Below are 13,483 nucleotides of genomic sequence, written 5' to 3'. Positions count from 1 at the left end.
AATACTAGCCATGATTGTAACTAGAGACTAGCCTTTATTCAATGCAAATACAAAGATCAAGTCTTTTGAACTTAATTAATCCATGTCTTTACTCAAGTTTTCGATAAATCAACATTCTAAATGCTTAATTATATCACTCCTAAATGCTTAAGTTAATAAGTTTATATTCATGCCAAAGTTCTCAACATTACTCTAATTCAAAATGTAATCTGCATGTTATCTTGCTACCATACTGCACTCTTTAAAAAATGTGCTCATTAAAATTTTCTCAAGCAAAAAACCTAATTAGAAATAAGATGAGAGATCAAGATTAAATAATAAGCAACCATGAGTGGGCAAAAAAAGAAAGAAGGCTCGCATTATTTTAACTAAACTTTGAACAGAGAGGTACCTCTACCCATAAGCATATCCCGGAGAGCACTCCTGTGTATATTGCTAATATCCAAGGAAAAGAGACCCATGATACCAAAAACAATTCCCATGTCCAAGGTCTATGACTTTCATCAAACCAGCCTTCGAATAAGAACTAGGTGATTGATGAGACTGCAACAACACATACCTGGATGAAACCTCAGAACTGCTCAGAAAACAGGCAAAAATATCAACATGTGCGATAAAAATAAATAAAAAATTTACATTCTTTTAACTATTGGCTGCCTAGGAATTGAAACACCCAATTGCCCAAACGTTATGGTTGATATTTTGACAAGGCTCTCAACCTCATATCCAAGGAGTGGTATGAAGTTCTCTTTTGTTGTGGTTCTTGAAATTCTCTAAGACTTCAACATATGGACACCAAAAAAAATCGCACTCAGAAGGTTAAAAAGATCTCCAACCTGGAAAAAAATTGATGTTGAATTTATCAAATATTAACAAAGTGTCAACATCTTTTAGCACAGAGTTTAGATGTATGTGATAAATGATTTTTCATTAAAAATTCAACATGACTTAAAGCATAAATCATTTACACTAGGTAGAGACCCACTACATTTAAGCATAGTGACCCCTAGAAGTTTAAAAGGCAGCCATTACATTACCAAAATCAACTCCCCACTCAGCACATTGTTCATAAAGACTATCCCCCTAGAAGTTTAAAAGGCAGCCATTCAAGCATAAGCATTTGGCGGTGCCATTTAAGTTTTCCTACTAGTGATAGCCCAATAAGACTATCCCCCTTCCTCTAAATTCTCAAGAGTCAGAATGTACAATACTCAAATACGGTTAAAAGACATGATACATTTCACCTATCATCACAATTCCGGTAAAAAAGCTTTAGTTTAATTATTTATGCAAATTTCAGAAACGAATACTAAGACACAACAAGCACTAAAACGAGGGTTTACCACAAAGCGATGGGTAATACTGTTATAAAAGAACAGATATTGGATAAGACATTACCTGTAGGTCTATAAGTTTTTTTTCTGTCCCAGCTCCTGTTTGGCACAAATTATCTCTTCCTTTTCAATTCCTGGACCAAAAATAAATATCAACCTAGATCAAACTGACTTTCAATTAATCAACAAGCAACAACAAGAGAAGCAAAATGCAGACTAAAGGGCTGAACTGCAACTATGACTATGAGTATGTTTCTAAATTTTTCCACTTGCATTCACCAAATCCTACATTGAGGGCAGCTACGCTCAGGCACTGAGTTTACACATAATTTTTGCCTTCAAAGGATTAGATCTTAGTGTCAAAAGACAGCTAGGACTATATTTTCATGAAAGCAACAGTGTAAATTGTGAGTTGTTTCCTCAAAGCAGATATATGTTTGATTGATGATATACATGTTCAATTTTACAAAACCAAACAGCAGACAAGAGAAAACATATAGATAATTAAATTTGAAAAAGAAGGGTACAATCAATCAACTAATGTAACATAACATCAATACTTTATACAGAGTTACATAAGGGAGATTAAATAAACTGATGGAAAGGACTCTATTAGATGTTATTTGTACATTCGTTGAAGTCCTCTTCCTCACCACCTTACAGTTTTGTGATATGTGAAGGAAGTTGTTACAAAGAGATAAATTTGACTTGCTCTAAGCAACATAGTTATTGATAATTGATAGATACAAAGTAGAAAGCAAAGACTTTCTTCCAAGATATTCTACACATTTAAAATATCAAAATCAATTTCACAAATCTATTCACTTTAGGGCCTTAGGCAGATGCTGCTATGTAAAATTTATTACTTGCTCAACTCTAAAACAGTTGTCTTGCCTAGATAACTTGCTGTAAATCAACATATAACACCAATTCTGATGGAATATGAAACTCCAAAAGATTTGGTTTCTTTAGAGATTAAGAGATGAATATGAACTGAAATTAAGCATGAAAGTGAATTAAATTAGTCCACATCCACCATGTCAAAATTTTAATGTCAGTTATAGCTTGAGACAAATATTAAAGCTAAGACTCGGTGAATACCTACTTCCACGCCACAATTTCAAAGCTGAAGTTAAAAGAGCATTAGAAATGCAAAAGAAAGGATATTACGAATCCACCATCAATGATAATGAATTGGAAATCCAATGACAATCCTTAGTTGACTATAAATGTACAACTAGACCTTATGTACCAATCAGTACAACTACAGAAGATTGAGAGCTGTAAGGCATAAATTGTGTATACTATACTAATTACTGAAAACATTCTTAACAATTCAAGAAAATGCCTTGAGCCAAAGATTATGGAAAAAGGAGGGAACATGAAGTACCTTTAACCTGGAATTTGGATCCATATAGATTTTGCAAATAATTTGATGACAAAGCTGTATGATTTGGAACTGCACGGTTAAGTAAATCATAGAACGTAAACATCCAGTGCGAACCTGAATCACAGACTTAAAATATTCTATGTCAGCTCGAATTTCAGCAACAAGAAAAAAAATTGGCCTCCCAACACATCATATTAAGATGTCATTTTCTACTTTCCTGTATGAGAAAGACATATGATCAGAAATTTATCTTTATTAAAAGCAAATATTTACTAAGAAGCATACAAGCAGATATAAAACTACATCTGCCAGGAAGGATGATGGAGCATGCAAGTTTACAGCAGTTCAACAAAGATCATGCACACACACACACATACAAGGGGGGATGGAGGTAAAAAGAGAGATTTCTGATCAAATATATCATAAACCTGATCAAAATGCAGTATCAGAAACCTCAAAAACAACACCATTTTTACCTAATTAAGAACTATCACAAAGTCATATAGTAACAATTTTATGCTCAATCGTGACACACAAAGCTAACAGAAAATTAGTCAAAATTTCTCGAATTATCCCAAATTTTCCTCACAATAAAAAAACCCTTAATCTCGAATCATAGAAAAAATAACTTAATTAGTAGAAATCAAACCGAATTGAAGAAAAAATCATACTTAAATAAGCAGGCAGCAATTAAAGATTAATAAATTCAACCAATTAAGGAGAGAGAAATTCGAGTATAAGAATGAAGTAGAGCTAAATATGTAGTGTTGTATTGAAAAATCCGGAAAAAGAATCAGTATGACGGAAACAATAGAGATTTACCAATTGGATGAGAGAGAAAATAATCACCACCAGCACCCACCTTGTAACCACCCTCTCACCGCCATGAAACCCCACCACAACCACCCAAAAGCCACCCAACCAACTCGCACCACCACCAATTGAAGCCCCACATCACCAGCGACCACCAACAAACCCCCAACCAACTCGCACGACCACCAGCGAACCGAAACAACCACCTTATTACCACCTCCAACAAAATCGAAACCCCAAAAACCACCACTAATTTAGATCTGAATCCCCAAATTACCACCACCAAGGAAATGAATCAAAATCCCACCTCACCACCACAAAGATCTGAAACCCCCACCTTACCACAACCAAGATCCAAAATTGCGGACACCTTCAGAAGCAAATGCAAGAAGAAGATGATTGAGGGACGAAAAGGTAGAAATTCACCTTCACCAATTGGTGTCGTGGTGACGGCGATGGAGTCTCGAGCCAGAAGTTTTAGGGCGACAGATCTGTAATGACGGGGAGAGGAGAGAAAAGGAGATTGTGATGAAAGTGAAAAGCGGAGTAGGGTTTGAGATTATACAGGGGTTTGAGATGAAAGAGGGACTACGGAAGAGTAAAAGTAAGATCGGAGACCGGGTTTTTTTTTTATTTAACTATTGCTTTCGCACCGGTTCGAAACGAACCGGTAGAAAAACAAACTTTTAACACCGGTTTGGTTAGAACCGGTGCAAAAAACAAATTTTTCCCACCGGTTTGGTCAAAACCGGTGCGAAAAGTCTTTTTCCCAATCCCGCCCATTTCTTTTACCACCGGTTTTCAAGAACCGGTGCGAAAAGTGCGGTGCCTAATTCATTTTTTCTACTAGTGAAAAGTGTCAAAGCTAAGAAAGGACATCATATTCAGTTATGGATAGTAATAGTTTCTAGCGTCTTTTCAAGTATATGTCTTGGGCTCTTAGCTCAGTGGGAGTTCATTGACTTAGTGGGAGCTAAGTAGCTTAATAAGGGCTAAGGTAGCTCGAGAAGGAGCTACATGTTTGTTTCACAACGAACTTTTACCCAAGACAATATATGTCTCTTTGTAAGTATTCAAGTGAGACTACGGGCACTACTTCCGCAACCTAATTTAGAACAAAGTATTTGTTGCTCTAAGTGGTGTCTTTCTGGAATGTAACACATTTCCAAAACGACAAGTGGGAGGAAAATGAACTCGATGACCATCGAGATTAGCAACAAACTAGAACTGAGAATGTTCGAACACATTAGAAGGGCTTCATTAGAATGATTAATCAAGAATATTCAAAGGACTTTACAAGTGCCTTAAATGAGAATTCAATACTCACTAAACTTTAGAAGTGTTGGAGTAAGATCAATATAATCAAAGGGCTTTAAAGGCACCTTGAAACTCAGTGTTTGATGTAATTACGCCGCAAAAGGTATAGAATTCACCAAAGGCTTGGATTGAATCCTATAAATTTCTATTAAATTAGATATAAACCTAAGACTTACAAGCATACTATTTACCATTGGATGGTGAAGGAATAGTGTCTTGTAAATTAGCTACAACAAATCCAAATTCCGAATAATGGTTAGAGGCCATAAAATTCAAAATAGACTCCTTATTTGTAAATCATGTTTGGAACTTGATAGGACGTCGTCAACCTATCAAGAAATAAGACCTAACTCGATCCTACTAAACTAGTAGCAAGGGAAAGAAAGGGTCGAACCCATGAGAGGCGTTGAATCAACCACCAAATGTTATTGTTTAAACAAGCTAGATTAAGTCGGGGGTTTTAAGTTGGTATTACGTCACACTATTCTAATTCAAATCAACTAATTCTAAGAGGTGATTAACAATATTAAGAAGGCCTAGGGCATGGGTTACACCACTCAACTTCATCACGGACCACAAGTAGCATGCATAGAAATGGTGATTTAGGGGATAAATTAGGGGAAGTTATCAAATGCACCCAACTACTCTCTCAAGCTAGAGGGATTACTTGACATCAAAACCATAACCTACTCTCGTGATTATGGGCAAGAAACAAGTGTTAAAACATCCTCACGATAACATGCAAATTCCCTTGACTAGAAATTCCTATTCTCATGGCAAATCAAGTCAATCAAGCATAAGGGAGCTTCCTCAAGTTCATCTCTCGATCCTTCGTTGAGGAAGCTAGATAAATAATTCAAGCAATGGCCAATTACAAGAATTAACAATGAAACCTCTTAAACTCAACTAATTAACACCCCACAATTAACAAATTAGTACATGCAACAAGTGTTGGTGATTACATTGAGGGTTCACCCAAACCATAGAAATTAGACTACTCACAATCCATGGAAGTTAAAGCAATTAAAGATTTCAAGGAATTCATGAACAAATTAAAACTAAGAATTAAGTAGAATCTAACAATTAAACATGCAAAGAACAACCAAACAATTAATAAAAAGCAAGAATTAAAGATAGAGGAGAGAAAGAAAGAGTAAGAAAAATTACTAGAAACTTCAATAATTGACTAACAATGGTGGAACTTGTCTTCTACAATGATTGGATTGAAAAACCTTCAAAACAAGAACTAAAATCTATGCTAATTTGAGGATTTTTGTGTTTCAAACTAAGAGGAGTATGAAAATCTGGAAAAAAATTGGGAACCCCTCTAAAATGGTCCAAAGGGGCTATTTATACTACCCCCTAAAATAAGAGGACGGAGAAAACAAGAAACGGGTAAACTGTAGGTCTGCACGGACGTGCTGAAGTTGGCACGTCCGTGCAGACCAAGGCAGAAACTCAGTTTAAGACGACCTGCTGCAGCACGGGCGTGCACCTTTGGCACGTCCGTGCTGCATCATCTGCACGAACGTGCAATATTTGGCACGTCCGTGCTGCCTCATAATCACGGAAGCACGTCCGTGCTGCATCATCTGCACGGACGTGCTGTATTTGGCACGTCCGTGCAGGCCTTGGCAGAAAGATGGGTTCAGGTCTGCACTCCTGCACGGACGTGCAACATCTTGCACGGCCGTGCAGGGTCTTCTGGGCCCTTTTCTTCGTGTTTTCTTCTACGATGCTCTTGTACTTGGATTCTTTCCATCATTTCCTTGCTTCTAACCTCGGTTTGGTAACCATGGGCTTCATTTGGTCGTCTTTGGACCTAAAATCTCAACAAAAACACTAACAACCCGTGAAGCATAGGATACACAAAAATTGCATAATAATAGGGTAAAAGTGAACCAAAACACAAATTTGTTCAGGTAAACTAGGTTCAAATACGCCCTAAAACCGCATAAAATAGCAAGTTATCAAATCTCTCCAAGCTAAGCTTTTGCTCGTCCTCGAGCAAACTAGTCATGACAAAACAAATAGAGGGAACTAACTTGTTATAGAAGGTTGAAGCAAAAGTTAAACCAAGAAAGGGTAGGCATACACAATAAACCGAACGATCACTTTTAGCAAAAGTGAGAAGCCGTTTAAACCTACAAGTCGCCTAGTAGGACGAGTCCATCTCTCGTGAGGGTTTCCAAAGAGAATCACCCACAACTCCCACAAACACAACACACGATTTTTTTTTTTTTTTTTTTTTTTTTTTTTTTTTTTTTATAGCCCAAGTCAACTCATCGGGATGTGATTCAAAAGCAAGACAAGTGAACAACATTCAAAAATCAACATCATAATAATGTACACATGAGTTAGAGACCAAGAAGGATGCTGAACAAGATTGCAATGGAACACTTCCTTAGGCTTTTTACTAGTTCATTAAAGCACATTTGCTCATTCCTAAGTCATAGCACATTTTTATTTTCGGTTATAAAATAGTGAAATACAAGTCCACCTCCCAAGATGCACAAACAAACTCCCTCCACTACACTCTACTATGAGATTTTTACAAGAGGAAACTAAAGATAAAGGGTGTGGGAGGCATCCACAAATTGACCTCAAAAGGGAAATGTAAAATTTTTTTTTCATAAGATAAAGCCCTTGAATTTGAGACTTTATTTATTTGCTCCGCCTTTTTTGACTGTTGAGCGGCATTTTTTTTTTTTTTTTTTTTTTTTTTTTTTTTTTTTTTTTTACTAATTGTGGTTTATTTTACCAATTTATTTAATAAACATAAACCTAATAAATCTCAAGCAAAGCTTTATTTTGGGAAGAGTGGAAGGCACACCAAGGGCACAAGGGACCGCAAATCAACTAAACATAACCTACTTCAAGTGTGCTTAGACAATTTCATGAACTTAATGTGCAAATGAACATTCATCGACTTTCATTTCATGTTCAAACCAAGGCAATCAAGTTTAATAAACTCCTATATGACTCCAACCCTTGCAAACACTTTTCTAAGAGTAACTTGTCATTCAAAAGCGAAGCAAGTAAATCACACACGAATCGTCATATGAGTTTCATCCTTGGGCACTTTTTCATCATTTTTTTCTCTCTTTTTTCTTTTTTTTTTTTAGAAACCAGGCTAAACTAGGCATAAAATAACTATACATCTAAATAAGGGATAGGAGAAGTATTCACAATGTAAGGGATTTGGATTTCAAAGGAAGCAATTTGGATTCAAAGGGTTTGGATGTTAGGGAAATGGGAATAGGGGCATGCAAATCAACATATACGTACAAGAACACAGCATGAACCAATGGTAAATGAGAAAATACTCCCCCCCAAGCTATCATAAACATTGTCCCCAATGTTGAAACAATATAAGCACAAAGAGAAGGGGAAGGAGATACTAACTCATTGGTTCGGGCCCCCTTGGGAGCTCGAACCCCCGGGGTAGAGATGCTTATATACATTGCGGAAGTCGCCCAATTCCGTTCGAAGACCCTCAAAGCTTGACCTCATTCCGTCGAAAGAAGTCCTCAAGTCTTCATTTGACTTCCTCATGGTCTCAAACTCGGAAGTCATGCGGGCGAAGTTCGCATTCATATTAGCCATCTGCTGCTCGAAGGTGAGGAATGGGTTGCCTTCACCCATGCCCTGACCTTGGTACCCCTCTTGGTACCCTTGTTGGAACTCGTACTGCTGGTGAAATTCTGGTTGTTGCTGAAATTGTTGTTGTTGATGATGTTGTTGTTGTTGATGCTGTTGTTGTTGATGCTGTTGTTGTTGCTCTTGCTGCTCTTGCCCTTGTTCCTCTCCCTCTTGACCGGGAGCCCAAGGGAAGTCCCTCTCAAAGATCCAGTTCGCCTGGTTGTAGATGGCGGTGGCCTCGGGGTCGGGTAAGTAGGCATAGGGGCGCCTACTCACCAACCACAAATAGGGGTGGTTCCCCTCTACATCCGTGAGCCATTTCATGGCTCTCAGCGACTGCATATCCAACTGTGTTGGACCTGGAACAACCTGCTCTTCTGCAAAATCAAGGTTAAGAGCAGCAGCAATTATAGTAATCATACCACCTATGGTGATGTTGCCTGATCCTGTGGCAACATCTTCTAGGTGGTCCATAAACCAAGACCCCACATTTAAACTCGTACTACCCTCACTCAGATGCCATAGAAAGTAAAGCTCTCGAGTAGACACGACCCCTGAACTGTCTCCCCTAGCAAAAACTGTGTTCGCTATGGTACGCTGGGCGATCCTAAAGGCAGGGTGAATAATGGCTATGGCCTTATCAGTTCTAGGGTTATACCCAAACAGCCCTGTGATTCTTCTCCAAAATTCACCCGCCATATAGTTACGGGGTTGCCTATCCTTAGGCCCCATAGTTCCAGAAACAGGCCACCCGAAAGCTTGGTTAACTCTCGCTACGGACATTCTATGTTGGGCATTCATCAGCTGGAAGGTCATGTAACGGGGGGATCTTGTGGTGTCACGGTGCACACAAAGGGAGGAGAGGAATTCTAGGGTCAGTCTCCTATAGGTTAAGGCATGTAACTCTAGCCAAGAACCTAGGTCGGCTCCCTCGAATAACATTGTGATGTCAGCTCCTACCCCTAAGGCGTCCGCCACCTCACTATCATAGAATTTGGTGGGCTTGACCCGCCTCCTACTGATTTTAAGGAAATTGGCCGAAAAGGCCTGGTCAGCGAAAACTATTCCCATTGTGTCCACTTGCGGTGGATCAACGGGAGGAGGAGGCGATGGGTTCCTAAATCTAAGGGAAGAGGTGTTTCGGGATTGGTTTCTTCTTGGCATGGTTGTTTTTATTTTGTTTTATTTAGAATGACTAAACCCGCCACACAAAGAGATCAAGACACTAAACCAATTCACCAAGTAATTTTAAGGTCAACAACCCAAGACTTAGCCACACCAAAGGACACCACAAAGAATAATCCACACAATCACAAAAACTCACAAAACCTAAACAATTAATCCTCACAATATTCAATTAAACCCATAATGCTTTACATAAAAGCACAAATACTCAACAACTATCAATTCAACCAAGATTGCAAGCAAAAATAAGCACAAAACAACAAGTTTCAAGTATGGAAATAGTAAGTGGAAGGAACGATTATACCGAGCTTAACGTGGGTGTAAAACCCGCAAATGAACCTTCCTAGCCTTCCTTTCCCTTGCTTGAACCTTTTCCTTCAACCAATTGTTAAAATTTCAATCCAAAAGAAAACCCCCAAATTGATTTTTTTCTTCTTAGGGTTTCGGTTAATGGGTGATTTTTGGGTTGAAGATTGGAGAAAGGAGTAGTATTTTGCGTTTTTGTTGAAAAGGAGTGTTGATTATGGTGGGAAATGTTGAATTTTGGGTGAGAATTTGAGTGTTTGAGGGTTGAGAGGAGGAGTAAGAGGGGTTAGAGAGAAGGAGGAGAACCGTGGGTTTGAGAGGAAGAACAAAAAAAATTGTGGCTTTTTTTCTCTTTTTTTTTTCGAGCATTTTCGGCCTTAAATACTTGGTATGCACGGACGTGCAGCATTGGCACGGACGTGCAGCTCAAGTCAGAACGTGCTTAACTTTCTGCCTGTAAAAGCACGGACGTGCCATTATCGGCACGGACGTGCTGCTTTTGGCACGGACGTGCTGTATCTTGCACGGACGTGCTTAATTTGGCAGAATACTTCTCAACTTTCTGCCTTCCTAAACACGGACGTGCCATTTTCAGCACGGACGTGCTGCTTTTGGCACGGACGTGTTGTATCTTGCACGGACGTGCTTAACTTGGCAGAATACTTCTCAACTTTCTGCCTTCCTAAACACGGACGTGCCATTTTCAGCACGTCCGTGCTGATTGGCAGGCACGTTTACTCTCCCTTTTTTTTTTTTTTTTTATAGAAAAATTACTAAAATACTCGGGTTGCCTCCCGGAAGCGCTTCTTTATTGTCACTAGCTTGACCATATTACGTTTTCAATCACGAGGGATATCAAATTCATCTAAATGAACTACCTTTGTTTCTTCTTGCACGAAACCATCGAAGTATGCTTTCAACCTTTGGCCATTAACTTTGAATGGTTCACCTTTGTCGTTGGAAATCTCAATGGCGCCATATGGGAATACCTTTGTAATGGTGAAAGGGCCACTCCATCTTGATTTTAGCTTTCCCGGAAACAACTTCAACCGGGAGTTAAATAGCAAGACCTTGTCACCCTCCTTGAACTCTCTCTTGTTGATGTGCTTGTCGTGCCATGCTTTGGTCTTCTCCTTGTAGATCTTTGCACTCTCATATGCATCTAACCTCAACTCTTCCAAGGCATGGAGGTCAAGCATCCTCTTTTCTCCGGCGGATTGGATATCAAAATTCAAGGTTTTGATAGCCCAGTGCGCACGATGTTCCAGTTCCACCGGTAGATGGCATGATTTCCCATAAAAGAGCTTGTAAGGGGTGGTGCCAATAGGAGTCTTGAAGGCGGTGCGGTAGGCCCATAGAGCATCATCCAACCTTGATGACCAATCCTTCCTTGATCTATTCACCGTCTTCTCTAGTATCAACTTAATCTCCCTATTTGAAATTTCAGCTTGACCACTTGTTTGAGGGTGGTAAGCCAATGACACCTTGTGCCTCACTCCGTATTTTTCAAGGAGAGCCTTGAAAGATCGCTTTGCAAAGTGCGATCCTCCATCACTTATTACGGCACGTGGCACACCAAACCTAGGGAAAATGACTTTCTTGAACAACTTGACCACTACCTTAGCATCATTTGTAGGAGATGCAACCGCTTCAACCCACTTTGATACATAGTCGACGGCCACCAAAATGTATTTGTTCCCAAAAGAGGATGGGAAAGGTCCCATAAAATCTATTCCCCACACATCGAAAATTTGCAGCTCTAAAATGTTATTCAAAGGCATTTCATTCTTTCTTGACAAATTACCGGTCCTTTGACACCGGTCACAAGCTTTAACAACTCCCCATACATCCTTGAACATAGAGGGCCAATAGAAACCGCATTGCAATATTCTCGCCAATGTCTTGTTAGCACTCATATGTCCTCCACAAGGTGAGGAGTGACACATTGTGATAACTTCATGAATTTCATCGTCGGGGACACACCTTCTAAAAAGACCATCAACACCTTGTTTGAAGAGCAAGGGGTCATCCCAAAAGTATTGGCGGACATCATGGAGGAACTTCCGCTTTTGTTGATAGGTGAGGTCGGGAGGAAGGATGGAGCAAGCCAAGTAATTTGCAATACCCGCAAACCATGGGGCCGGGGCTTGAATGATTGCGAATAATTGATCATCCGGGAATGAATCATCAATTGGCAAAGCTTCAATTTCACCTTCTACGATCGGTAGCCGTGACAGATGATCGGCTACTACATTCTCGGCACCCTTCTTGTCCCGAATTTCTATATCGTAGTCTTGTAAGAGCAAGACCCACCTAATCAACCTTGGTTTAGCGTCCTTCTTGGACAACAAGTACTTCAAAGCCGCATGGTCGGTGAAGACTATAACTTTGGAGCCCACCAAGTAAGACCTAAACTTTTCGATAGCATGGACGATGGCTAGGAGCTCTTTTTCAGTCGTTGTGTAGTTTCTTTGTGCTTCATCAAGAGTTTTGCTAGTGTAATAGATGGCATGGAGCTTTTTATCCTTCCTTTGCCTAAGCACAGATCCAACGGCATAGTCCGAAGCATCACACATGAGTTCAAAAGGGAGCTCCCAATTCGGTGGTTGAATGATGGGAGCCGTGATCAAAGCTTCCTTCAACCTATCAAAGGCTAGCAAACAATCATTAGAAAACACAAAAGGGGCATCCTTTACCAACAATTGAGTGAGCGGCTTAGCGATTTTGGAAAAATCTTTAATGAACCGGCGGTAAAAACCCGCGTGTCCAAGAAAACTCCTTATACCCTTCACATTAGTGGGGGGAGGGAGGCGCTCAATAACCTCAATTTTGGCACGATCAACCTCAATGCCCCTACTAGAAACAACATGTCCCAACACAATACCCTCTTCAACCATGAAATGACATTTTTCCCAATTAAGCACAAGGTTCACCTCTTGACATCTTTTTAACACTTTAATCAAATTACTTAGGCAAGTGTCAAAAGATGAACCGCAAACAGAAAAGTCATCCATAAATACCTCGATTGATGATTCAAGCATGTCGGAAAAGATAGACATCATACACCTTTGAAATGTAGAAGGTGCATTACATAATCCAAATGGCATCCTTCGATAAGCAAAGGTGCCAAAAGGGCATGTGAATGTAGTCTTCTCTTGATCCTCGGGTAGGATAGGGATTTGGAGGAATCCCGAATACCCATCCAAGAAGCAATAGTGACTATGTGATGCCAACCTTTCCAAGATTTGATCGATAAAGGGGAGAGGGAAGTGGTCCTTCCGAGTGGATTTGTTCAATTTTCGATAGTCTATGCACATTCTCCACCCGGTGACCGACCTTGTAGAAATGGTCTCACCCTTATCGTTCTTGATAATGGTCATGCCCCCTTTTTTTTGGAACAACTTGAACCGGGCTAACCCACTTGCTATCGGAGATAGGGTAGATTATGCCCGCTTCAAGAAGTTTCAAAACCTCTTTTTTAACAACTTCTTTCATG

General features: G+C 39.6%; 1 long non-coding RNA gene across 6 annotated transcripts in view; it reads right to left on the bottom strand.

Moving 5' to 3' along the window:
- The window catches only part of LOC110706141, a 5,000-nt gene extending 738 nt beyond the window's left edge, over positions 1–4,262 (bottom strand). For 2 of the 6 annotated variants that reach the window (XR_002508238.1, XR_002508242.1), the window contains exons 1-4: positions 3,547–4,262; positions 2,725–2,850; positions 1,399–1,468; positions 392–836 (exon numbers count right to left, since the gene is read on the bottom strand). This is a non-coding gene — a long non-coding RNA (uncharacterized LOC110706141). The remainder of the gene's footprint in view (positions 1–391; positions 837–1,398; positions 1,469–2,724; positions 2,851–3,546) is intronic. The other 4 variants (XR_002508243.1, XR_002508241.1, XR_002508239.1 and 1 more) reach the window with 4 other exon arrangements.
- Between the last annotated feature and the right edge of the window lie 9,221 nt (positions 4,263–13,483).

The sequence above is a fragment of the Chenopodium quinoa genome, unplaced genomic scaffold, assembly GCF_001683475.1.
Source record: "Chenopodium quinoa cultivar QQ74 unplaced genomic scaffold, ASM168347v1, whole genome shotgun sequence".
In the NCBI taxonomy this organism is placed as follows: domain Eukaryota; kingdom Viridiplantae; phylum Streptophyta; class Magnoliopsida; order Caryophyllales; family Amaranthaceae; genus Chenopodium; species Chenopodium quinoa.
The sequence above is the reverse complement of the archived record's forward strand: the minus strand, read 5'-3'. Positions and strand labels throughout refer to the sequence as shown.